Source organism: Barbatula barbatula, assembly GCF_947034865.1.
Source record: "Barbatula barbatula genome assembly, chromosome: 5".
NCBI classification, from domain to species: Eukaryota; Metazoa; Chordata; class Actinopteri; order Cypriniformes; family Nemacheilidae; genus Barbatula; species Barbatula barbatula.
In genome coordinates this window covers 364,597-376,083 of record NC_136769.1, presented here as the reverse complement: position 1 = coordinate 376,083, position 11,487 = coordinate 364,597, and positions in this window count along the sequence as shown.

The window sequence follows — 11,487 nt, the reverse complement described above, 5'->3', positions numbered from 1 at the left end:
ATGTAATATTTAATGAAATGAAATTAAATGACACCACAGGCAGAGACATCACATGTGCATTACAGAGGAAAGCAACCCCAACAGCCTTCAAATAATGCAGGTAATATTGACCAGTTTATTTCACAATATATGTTTTCAAAAAGAAACACACATCAAATACACAGAATAAATAAAAAATGTAAAGATTGGAATTCTAAGTATTGTTTTTGATCTTGCATGCAGGAGCAGCACAAGTGCAGAACAGTGAAGTGAATATTGTTCTTCTGGGGAAGACTGGTGTTGGGAAGAGTGCAACAGGAAACAACATACTGGGAAAGAACAGATTTAAATGTGGAAGAAGTTTATCATCTGTTACAAAAACATGTAGTAAAGAGGAGTCGACAGTTGAAGGCAAACGAGTATCTGTCATTGATACACCTGGTTTTTTTGACACAACACTTGAAGAAAATGATTTAGCAGTGGAGATAGCAAAATCAATGTATCTATCCCAAAATGGAGTGCAGGCATTCCTATTTGTCCTTCCAATGGGTAGATTCACAAACCAGGAGGCAGAAATATTCAAACTGATGGCAGGCATTTTTGGTAAAGATGTACTGAAGCATATTATAATGCTTTTTACGTATGGGGATGATTGTGAATCGATGGACTTAGAGTCAGAGATGAAAGACAATGCTATTTTAAGCAAAAGTGTTGGATACTCTATGAGATGTCATGTTTTTAACAATAAGGATCAGAGTAACAGAAATCAGGTGGCTGAACTATTGCAGATGATTGACTCAATGGTACAGCAGAATGAAGGATGCTACACAAATGAGATGTACAAACTAGCAAACATGACCACATTTGAATACTTCTGGAAAATATGCAAGGGCTTGTTTATTGCTTTTGTGAAGCTTCTTCGTGAAAACATCAGTTTTGATTATAAATATTGGAAAGCAAAAATTAATGTTGAAATTGAATGTCTGGGATCAAACTCCACTGCATACATGAGCCTCTAAGTCAGCAAACTGAAAATAACTTCTTTGAAGTCCAGTTGGTTGTTTGGGATTTTGTGAGATGTCTTATACATAGAAGGTTACTCTTGAATAACTAATTTAGGATGCAGTATAGAATTGACCTTATCTTTTGTTTATACAATTATATTTACACTATACACACTTTTTGAAAATATTTTCAATCATGATTTTAAATAAATGTAATAAAACAATGTTATGTGTAGACTGTTTAGTTTATTATTTCAACCTGTCTGTTCACAAAATAAAATAAAGGTTTGTCTTTTCAAAATTACATTGCATGTCATGATGTTTATTTCTTTTACACATAGAGGTTACTAGGTTGAGTGAAAATCTTTATTATTTATTTCTATATAAAAAGGATTTCTTGTTCATTCATGGGTTTTGCTTACATAGCTGCACACAAAGCTCTATAGAGCACAATAGTGCATCATCCTGTCACCTCTTCAGCTGCTTACTCATGTGAATTTTTTTATTTTTCATGCTATTGAAAAACATGGTTTTTATTTTCAATACAATTGTACAGAATTATATTCAGAGTAATATTCTGTGAATATAAATATTTACAGATATGTACTCCTGTGCAATGGCCAATGTAATTTGCAGAAGAGATGATATGTACAGGAAATATAACAAAGTAGGAATTATTTTACAAAATACGATATACACACAGTAGAAATGATTGTAAAGAGTGCAATATTGCATGGTTTAGCTCCTCACTACTTGAGTGAACTTCTCTTGTATTTCAGTCCATCATGTGCACTACGCTCCCAGGCGTCAGGTCAGTTGGTAATAACTAGAATTAAATGAAGTGCAGACGGCAGATCCTTTTCCTATCTAGCGCCTAAACTTTGAAACGGTCTTCCCTGCACAGTCCGGGAGGCAGACACACTCTGTCAGTTTAAATCTAGACTAAAGACGCATCTTTTTAATCTTGCATACACTACACTATCATAATATAAAACCTGCCGCTATTAGATTATTAATGATAATATTAAATCAAATAATTTTTTATTTTAATTTGTTGTGCACGCACTGTTTTTTTCTCCTCCAATGGAGTTTTGGGTTCCTCGCCACCGTTTGCATTGCATTGTATTTTGACTTGTATAACCTTATATGTTTTGCTTATAGTATATAATATACATTGTTTTCTTGTACAGCTGCTTTATAACAATGAAAATTGTAAATAGCGCTATATAAATAAAGCTGACTTGATTTAAATGGGGCAAAGCTTACACTTAGCTATTTAGAAATAGATCAGATACTTGCATTGGCTTTTGGGTGCTTGTACTGTATAATTAAATACAACCGTTGCTGAGTCTGCAGTCTGAACACTTTACCTCAGAGTGTCCGTTAACTGAATGAATTGAGAAATCACCTGAAAATCCTATAATATCAGTCATTTTCATTCAAGCAGCTGATTTCTGTAAATTATTGTCAAACTAAATATATATTGCAGCACATGGTGAAGTCAGTATATAATTAACGACGATTTGAGACAAAAAAGTGATAATCAAAGAGTGTCTGGTGAGTGGTTCACAATTGTCTCGACTTATTAACAATTTAAATTTTTTCATTTGGCAGATGCTTTTATCCAAAGTGACTTACAAGTCATTTTATACAGTGACACACCAGAGCAATCAGGGGTAAGGTGCCTTGATCAAGGGCCCTTCAGTCATGACCTGCTGGCACTGAGATTAGAACCTTCTGATCACAAGACCATCGTTCTAACCATTAGGCCACAACTATGTGGTAATTGTGTTACTGTTCAGTGTTTAAGATGTTTGCGGTGAAACCATTGTATATTCATGTAATTCAGTTTGTTCTTGGTTTAACTTGTTACAGAAAAACCACATCTGTATATCCACCAAGCTCTTCAGTAAAGTGGACATCTTCTACACATTTGTCGAGTGCTTTCTGATCCAAGAATCAATCTCACTCAGTTCTTACCGACTGCCTACCGTGCCTATCATTTTGTAAACTTGAACCTGAAACGCTGTCCTAGACTTTTTGAACACATGTCATAAATTGATTGTAATAGATGATCATTTGAATATTTTCTTGGATTGTAACACTGAATCTTCTTTAATTTACAAAACATTGAAATTATTGATACTTTTCATGTATCGAACACCCTGTTTAATTTTTTTCCTAGATTTTGTTATAAGGTAAGAGAAAACCCAAAAGTGAACCACAGTCAAACAGCCTTTAATAATAAACAAGGTAATCGTCCGCAGTGGCGAAACGCAAACAGATATCCTCCCGTAGACAATCACACAAAACAACCGGAACCAGCGCCCGTAGATGGGGACGGATGATCCACTGGGGTGGTACACAGGCAGAGAGACGGCGAGACTGTACAGGCACAGGTGGTGTCTAGCCTCTGGTCTCTCAGGAGAATACGCAGCGGACAAACAGCGGAACCGGCAAAGCAGCAGTTGAACTGAGTAGACACGGAGAACCGGTTACAGCATCAACACCATATTATTTGCAATAAACCGATTCCCGAGAAGGCAGGAGAGCTTGGACAGAGTAACTCCTTTCATCGGAGAATTACAAACAATCTGACAACGAGATAGAGGAAAGAAGTAGCAAGCGTAATCAGAGGGAAGAGGTGCGGAATCTGGCGGAAAGCAGGGGGAAACAAGAAACAGCTGGAGGAGAGTGTGTGATGAGTGTGTGCATAAAGTCTATATGGGGAGGCTGCAGACCTGGAGCCAGTAGATTTACGCCCCTTTTGTTCCTCCTATTTCGAGAGGCAAAAGTACTTGATTTAGTCAGATCATATGTTATGTCCGACTCAAACTTAGCTAACCACGTGTAGGTTAAGCTGCCCCTAGTCTTCTCTTTACCCGCTCTGTCTCACTCACTTTTAAAATGAATTACATTTTTATTTTGTATCTTGTTGTCTGTCTTTTTGTAACGGGGAATTTAGCCTGTCATGTGGAGAAAATGAACTATGACTGCTCTGGGAGTTTGGACAACGAAAGGATCTTGGTCCTCGCTCCCCAAACGTTTTAGCCTCGCTACACACTAGTGTGTATGTTGTTTCTTACTTTATTGTGTGAGAAATCTAAAGATTGACAAGGGTAGGGTTCAGGTATGATAATGTCACACAGTGGCTTCCTGAAGAGAAATTGCATATGTTAGAACACAGTGTGTTATGCTCCTCCCTCCCCAGATCTAATAAAGTAAGCAAGACTTCCCCACCCCCCAGCAGCTCTCAATGAAAAGATACACTGTAAATAAGTGCAAAAAAACCAATTAAAACTAATTTATTCTTTTAGAATTATTTTTCTTATGATTGGTTATGCCTTCTGTCTAAATAAAGAATAAAATAAAGTCATTTACAGTCTTTGTGTTGTCTTTTGAATTCACATCCACACTTTCAACATTTTTTACTTGTACTATAACAAATCCCTTATAGAACTTCAAAACAAGATAATTATCAATGAGTCAATTTGTATACCCACAAACTATCACTTTTCCAAAAGATCACCTTCAAACAATCACATTTGAAAACAACAAACATAAACATACCATCAAATTTCCCACCTGAATAACACCTTTAAAGGTTTATGTCATGATTCTGCCTGCTCTTGTCTTGATTTTCTGGTCTAGGGGCAGAATCATGACAGACCCACGTGTTTTACGTGGAGAGGAACACATTATGGTCAATCAGGACATAATATGCGTTCTCTCCTGTCTCGTCATTTGGCCCTGCCCCTCTCGTTTCTAGTATAGCTCTCCTCCTGTGTCGCATTACCCACACCTGCCCATCGTTATCCCCTTTGTTAGTCTCCCTATATATACCCTCTTGTCTATTGTCTTGTGCTCGTTGGTTGTACGTATTCATGTATCCTGCCCTGTTGGAGTGTTCATGTTTCGTAATAATTCTATTGAGTGTTTGCTAGTCTTGTTAGTTTTCAGTTGGTGTCTTGTTTATTGTTTTCCCCATCGAGTGTGTTTATGTTTTGTTCCTGTTTTGTTATTAAAGTCTATTCGTTAACCCCTTCATCTCCGCTGCCTTGCAATTGGGTTCTTCCACTACCACGATCGTGACAGAACCAACGAGCCACTACAGAACCCAGCGGCAGCATGGACACTGACCGGTCCAGCTTGGCCCGTCGCCTCTGCAGTCTTCGCCAGGGGAGTGAGACTGGATGAGTATGTGGGGAGGTTCCTGGACATCGCGGAACAAGGTGCGTTCGGGGAGAGGGAGCTGGCGGTGCTTTTCAACGCCGGTCTCAGAGAGCCACTCTCTCGCTCTGAGATGAGGGCGATGAGGCCGTTGGATTTCGACGCCGTGTGGTTAACTGCCGCAGAGCGTTCGGAGTCCGCGACCTCATCGAACCCATTTTACTCATCTCCGCTGGTAGCGATACCCGAGAGTGGTCCTCTGCAGATGGGTGTTGTGGGCATTGCCACGCACCACTCTCCAGCCTCTCCACAACCGCCCAGTCTCACTGGCAAGCGGGGGAGACGGGAATCCTGGGGGTCCTCGTGTCCATCCCATTCTCGTCGTTCCTGCAGCCGACCACCAGGCGGGTGGCTCGGCTCAGGAAGAAGTGGCAACGGAGGGCGGCTCGTAGTCCGGTGGTCCCGTCGAGTCCGGTGGTCCCGTCGAGTCCGGTGGTCCCGTCGAGTCTGGTGGTCCCGTCAAGTCTGGTGGTCCCGTCAAGTCTGGTGGTCCCGTCAAGTCTGGTGGTCCCGAGTCCGGTGGTCCCGTCAAGTCCGGTGGTCCCGAGTCCGGTGGTCCCGTCGAGTTCGGTGGTCCCGTCAAGTCTGGTGGTCCCGAGTCCGGTGGTCCCGTCAAGTCCGGTGGTCCCGAGTCCGGTGGTCCCTCCTGCACCCAGTCCAGAGTCAAGTCCTGCCCTTCAGCCGGCCTTCCAGCCGGCGTCAAGTCCTGCCCTTCAGCCGGCCTTCCAGCCGGCGTCAAGTCCTGTTCCTCAGCCGGTCCCTCCCAGAACCTCTGGGCCTCCGCGCTCTCGAGCGCCGCCCCCCAGGGTGTACCCTGGTACTCCGCGCTTCCGAGCGCCAGGGACAAAGACTGTTCCCCCTTGTGCACCCTTTGGACTTCCCCCCATGAACTTTGTTGTTCCCCCTGCCCCCCTCCCTTGTTTGTTATTTTTATTGTCCCATCCCAACCCATTTATTGTTCTTGCTTGTCTGCCCTTGTTGTTTTTTACCATGTTTTGTTGGATGTTGTCCGTTTCCCAGTCAGTCTTGTCTCGTTAGTCTGCTCCTTTGGTGAACGCCAGGGGGCGTTCATTAAGGGGGGGGGTCCTGTCATGATTCTGCCTGCTCTTGTCTAGATTTTCTGGTCTAGGGGCAGAATCATGACAGACCCACGTGTTTTATGTGGAGAGGAACACATTATGGTCAATCAGGACATAATATGTGTTCTCTCCTGTCTCGTCATTTGGCCCTGCCCCTCTCGTTTCTAGTATAGCTATCCTCCTGTGTCGCATTACCCACACCTGCCCATCGTTATCCCCTTTGTTAGTCTCCCTATATATACCCTCTTGTCTATTGTCTTGTGCTCGTTGGTTGTACGTATTCATGTATCCTGCCCTGTTGGAGTGTTCATGTTTCGCAATAATTCTATTGAGTGTTTGCTAGTCTTGTTAGTTTTCAGTTGGTATCTTGTTTAATAGTGTTTTCCCCATCGAGGGTGTTTATGTTTTGTTCCTGTTTTGTTATTAAAGTCTATTCGTTAACCCCTTCATCTCCGCTGCCTTGCAATTGGGTTCTTCCACTACCACGATCGTGACAGAACCAACGAGCCACTACAGAACCCAGCGGCAGCATGGACACTGACCGGTCCAGCTTGGCCCGTCGCCTCTGCAGTCTTCGCCAGGGGAGTGAGACTGGATGAGTATGTGGGGAGGTTCCTGGACATCGCGGAACAAGGTGCGTTCGGGGAGAGGGAGCTGGCGGTGCTTTTCAACGCCGGTCTCAGAGAGCCACTCTCTCGCTCTGAGATGAGGGCGATGAGGCCGTTGGATTTCGACGCCGTGTGGTTAACTGCCGCAGAGCGTTCGGAGTCCGCAACCTCATCGAACCCATTTTACTCATCTCCGCTGGTAGCGATACCCGAGAGTGGTCCTCTGCAGATGGGTGTTGTGGGCATTGCCACGCACCACTCTCCAGCCTCTCCACAACCGCCCAGTCTCACTGGCAAGCGGGGGAGACGGGAATCCTGGGGGTCCTCGTGTCCATCCCATTCTCGTCGTTCCTGCAGCCGACCACCAGGCGGGTGGCTCGGCTCAGGAAGAAGTGGCAACGGAGGGCGGCTCGTAGTCCGGTGGTCCCGTCGAGTCCGGTGGTCCCGTCGAGTCCGGTGGTCCCGTCAAGTCTGGTGGTCCCGTCAAGTCTGGTGGTCCCGAGTCCGGTGGTCCCGTCAAGTCCGGTGGTCCCGAGTCCGGTGGTCCCGTCGAGTTCGGTGGTCCCGTCAAGTCTGGTGGTCCCGAGTCCGGTGGTCCCGTCAAGTCCGGTGGTCCCGAGTCCGGTGGTCCCTCCTGCACCCAGTCCAGAGTCAAGTCCTGCCCTTCAGCCGGCCTTCCAGCCGGCGTCAAGTCCTGTTCCTCAGCCGGTCCCTCCCAGAACCTCTGGGCCTCCGCGCTCTCGAGCGCCGCCCCCCAGGGTGTACCCTGGTACTCCGCGCTTCCGAGCGCCAGGGACAAAGACTGTTCCCCCTTGTGCACCCTTTGGACTTCCCCCCATGAACTTTGTTGTTCCCCCTGCCCCCTCCCTTGTTTGTTATTTTTATTGTCCCATCCCAACCCATTTATTGTTCTTGCTTGTCTGCCCTTGTTGTTTTTTACCATGTTTTGTTGGATGTTGTCCGTTTCCCAGTCAGTCTTGTCTCGTTAGTCTGCTCCTTTGGTGAACGCCAGGGGGCGTTCATTAAGGGGGGGGGGTCCTGTCATGATTCTGCCTGCTCTTGTCTAGATTTTCTGGTCTAGGGGCAGAATCATGACAGACCCAAGTGTTTTATGTGGAGAGGAACACATTATGGTCAATCAGGACATAATATGCGTTCTCTCCTGTCTCGTCATTTGGCCCTGCCCCTCTCGTTTCTAGTATAGCTATCCTCCTGTGTCGCATTACCCACACCTGCCCATCGTTATCCCCTTTGTTAGTCTCCCTATATATACCCTCTTGTCTATTGTCTTGTGCTCGTTGGTTGTACGTATTCATGTATCCTGCCCTGTTGGAGTGTTCATGTTTCGCAATAATTCTATTGAGTGTTTGCTAGTCTTGTTAGTTTTCAGTTGGTATCTTGTTTAATAGTGTTTTCCCCATCGAGGGTGTTTATGTTTTGTTCCTGTTTTGTTATTAAAGTCTATTCGTTAACCCCTTCATCTCCGCTGCCTTGCAATTGGGTTCTTCCACTACCACGATCGTGACAGTTTACTCACAGTTCACCGTTTATCAGTTCAGTCACTGAAAAATAAAAGAGAACAGTTCGTAGAACGATGATTTAGAGACGAGGCTGAATCCAGCTTCTTATTCTCAGTTTCTTATTGATGCTATCCGTTCCACCTTAAAAACGCGAAGCAATCCGCTTTTCCAGTTTCTTATTCGCGCTTAGCTTAGGGATCATCTCGTGTTTCTCTTTTTTTACGTTTTTAAAATAAAAACTTTTTTCTGTGTGTGCGCGCGTGTGTTTGAGAGAGTGCACAGAGGATGGGATGCTGCTTGCTGTCTAAGTCATGACATGCTGAATGCCCCTTGGATGAACGTGAACTTCACGTGGAACCTCCATCACCCACTCCCCCTACCATCCTCTGTATTACTTTGATAGGACAGTTTTTTAGGCAGCCTATCTCCACAAAGAATATGAATCATATCCAAAAGTACCTACATGTTTGTAAGTGCAATATTCTAGTGCAGAGCCTGCAATACGGTTTATGCATAAGTAAATTACGTGTATATTTGTAAAAAGCATAGTATACACCGTTTTGTAATACTTTGCATATCTATAATTAACTGTACATCTAATGTAAATTAATTATTTTCATCATTGATGTATTTTATTGTTATTCTATATATATATATATATATATATATATATATTTCCATTTCCTGTGTTTGTCGATACTGTATTTTTTCTTTCTGAGCTCCTGGAAGCACAACACGTTGCTTGTCTGTGTGTGCACAATTGGAAAATAAAGCTTATTCGAATTTTCTTCTGATCCACTGCTCTTATACAATTTATTATACTCTTGTTGGTCTTAGCCAGTGCGTATATTACTGCTATGTAGTTACATGTATTTAGATTTATGTAAACTTTGTCACTTGTTGTATGTACAGAATATGTGTTTTTGTACAAGTATGTCTTTGATGGTGCGTTAAAAGTTCCACAGGTGGGTTATACCTTGTCTTGATGTCTACCGCATGGGGTGCCATATCTCGACTTTCTTTGAGGGTGCGTTAGAAGTTCTACATTGGAGTTATACTCAGTATTTGCGACTAACATCTAGCCAAAAGGCAGATCTTTTTACTGTAGCATTTTGGAGTTATTGACCCCTGAAGTTGGCATATTTCACAGTACTCTTCAATGGGCCGTTGCACTTTTTTGAGGTGCTACATCTCAAAAACCTTTAAGGGTGCGTTAAAAGTTCTACATATAGGTTATACCCAGTATCCTTGACTACCACCTGGCCAATAAATAGACAATTTTACTGTAGAATTTTGGAGTTATGGACCCCTGAAGTTGGCATGTTTCACAGTACTCTTCAATGGGCCGTTGCACTTATGGGATATTTTGAGGTGCTACATCTCGAAAACTTTTAAATGTGCGTTAAAAGTTCTACATATAGGTTATACCCAGTATACTTGACTACCACCTGGCCAAAAACAGACAATTTTACTGTAGAATTTTAGAGTTATGGACCCCTGAAGTTGGCATATTTCACAGTACTCTTCAATGGGCCATTGCACTTTTTTGAGGTGCTACATCTCAAAAACCTTTAAGGGTGCGTTAAAAGTTCTACATATAGGTTATACCCAGTATCCTTGACTACCAGCTGGCCAAGAAATAGACAATTTTACTGTAGAATTTTGGAGTTATGGACCCCTGAAGTTGGCATGTTTCACAGTACTCTTCAATGGGCCGTTGCACTTATGGGATATTTTGAGGTGCTACATCTCGAAAACTTTTAAATGTGCGTTAAAAGTTCTACATATAGGTTATACCCGGTATACTTGACTACCACCTGGCCAAAAACAGACAATTTTACTGTAGAATTTTAGAGTTATGGACCCCTGAAGTTGGCATATTTCACAGTACTCTTCAATGGGCCATTGCACTTTTTTGAGGTGCTACATCTCAAAAACCTTTAAGGGTGCGTTAAAAGTTCTACATATAGGTTATACCCAGTATCCTTGACTACCAGCTGGCCAAGAAATAGACAATTTTACTGTAGAATTTTGGAGTTATGGACCCCTGAAGTTGGCATGTTTCACAGTACTCTTCAATGGGCCGTTGCACTTATGGGATATTTTGAGGTGCTACATCTCGAAAACTTTTAAATGTGCGTTAAAAGTTCTACATATAGGTTATACCCGGTATACTTGACTACCACCTGGCCAAAAACAGACAATTTTACTGTAGAATTTTAGAGTTATGGACCCCTGAAGTTGGCATATTTCACAGTACTCTTCAATGGGCCATTGCACTTTTTTGAGGTGCTACATCTCAAAAACCTTTAAGGGTGCGTTAAAAGTTCTACATATAGGTTATACCCAGTATCCTTGACTACCAGCTGGCCAAGAAATAGACAATTTTACTGTAGAATTTTGGAGTTATGGACCCCTGAAGTTGGCATGTTTCACAGTACTCTTCAATGGGCCGTTGCACTTATGGGATATTTTGAGGTGCTACATCTCGAAAACTTTTAAATGTGCGTTAAAAGTTCTACATATAGGTTATACCTAGTATCCTTGACTACCACCTGGCCAAAAACAGACAATTTTACTGTAGAATTTTAGAGTTATGGACCCCTGAAGTTGGCATATTTCACAGTACTCTTCAAGGGGCCGTTGCACTTATGGGACATTTTAGGTGCTACATCTCGAAAACCTTTAAGGGTGCGTTAAAAGTTCCACATAGGGGCAGTGGCGGTTTTAGGCACAGGCGAACCGGGCAGTCGCCCGGGGCGGCATTTTTTCATGTCACGTGGGGGGCGGCACCGGCACGAGCAGTAAAAAAAACTCTGGGCCGCTGCAAATCGGTTACCTATTATCTATCATTCATTCATTGTGTGGGGAATTGGCAAATTGGCGCCCCTGCATGCTGAAAAGATAAAGGTATGCAACTATAATGTTCTCTCTGTGTTATGATTACTGTATCCATGTTGTCATCTGAAGGTTTCACTGCTGCGGTAAACGCAGTTGCTTCGGCAAACAGGACGGTTCCAGAAGTAAAAAAGAAGTGGTCCGATCTTAAGGTGGGAGCAAAGAAACG